General features: G+C 44.3%; 1 long non-coding RNA gene across 1 annotated transcript; it reads right to left on the bottom strand.

Moving 5' to 3' along the window:
• Positions 1-8: 8 nt before the first annotated feature.
• Positions 9-932, bottom strand: LOC111657064 (uncharacterized). The gene is made up of 3 exons (XR_002760913.2): positions 830-932; positions 649-736; positions 9-174 (listed from the first exon to the last, which is right to left on the bottom strand). It is a non-coding gene; the product is annotated as an uncharacterized LOC111657064 (long non-coding RNA).
• Between the last annotated feature and the right edge of the window lie 240 nt (positions 933-1,172).

The raw sequence follows: 1,172 nt of genomic DNA on the forward strand, positions 1-1,172 counted from the left end.
TGCGCTCCTGGTGCAGTACTGCAGTACTGTGCCCCTACCAGCAGGGGGAGCCCCGAGCCGCTGCCAGAGCTCTGTGACTGGTGGATGAGGTCTTTGAGGGATTCTCCAGCAGGGATGAAGACTTCCTGCTCCAGATCTTTGTGATACCGCTGACGCTCAGTCTGCCACTTATACCTAACACACACACACACACACACACACACACACACACACACAATTATATTTCTAACTATACAATAACATAACAGCAACAGTTTAATCTACAGTTGCTTCAACCTGAGACGTGCTCTTTAATGGATCCACGTGTTATTGTTTTTCTGTCAAGGATTCTGTTAAGTGTTGTTGTTGTTGATGTCGTCGTACTGTGATACTGCAGGAAACTTAAAAACAGGAGGATTCTGAATGAAAAGTCTTTTCTCTATGATACAAAGCAGATCTATGAACATGTCTTCACACGGACACGAGAGATAATAATAAGAATTATTATTATTATTAGGAGTTGTGAATAATTTGTTGGATGAAACCAACATAAAAAAGAAACAACTGTAAACCTACTGAAGGTCTGACACTGATCCATCTGTGAAGTCTTAAAGTGATGTGACCTTCAAATCACCTGAGTCTGAGTCTACTGAACAGGTGACATCCTACCTGTAGTAACAGACCACGGTGACGCAGATCAGAGTGCAGCAGCAGATCGTCATGGAGATGACGAAGGCCAGCCAGTGGGGGCTGCCTTCTGGAAACATCCAGGAAGAAAAACAGACTGTGGTTAAGGCAGGTCGATGTTCACCTGACAAACACCTGAATCAGCTGATCAGTAAAACGTTACCTGAGGGAGCCTGCGGGGGGAGGGTGGGCTGCAGGTCCCTGTTGCAGAAATCTGTGTTGCAGCACTCGATTGTCCTCCTGGTCTGAGCTTTGGGAGAGTCCTGTCAATCAAGCCAATCATCCAATCATTCAAACTGCAAGCTATGCATGCTCCTCCCACCTCTTCTGTCTGACATCATCTGACAGGTACCGAAGTGATTTCCTGTTTTTAGTAATTTAATATAATATTATATCATATTGAGCAAATGTCTCAATAATGACAGAGATAACGAGTCATTTTCTGTCAGAACCTGATTTTTATCATGTGGAGGTAAAGGGGAGTGTGTGTGTGTGTGTGTGTGTGT

Source organism: Seriola lalandi, unplaced genomic scaffold (assembly GCF_002814215.2).
Source record: "Seriola lalandi dorsalis isolate HSWRI2012SDOR001 ecotype SW California unplaced genomic scaffold, Sedor1 jcf7180001977175, whole genome shotgun sequence".
Classification (NCBI taxonomy): Eukaryota; Metazoa; Chordata; class Actinopteri; order Carangiformes; family Carangidae; genus Seriola; species Seriola lalandi.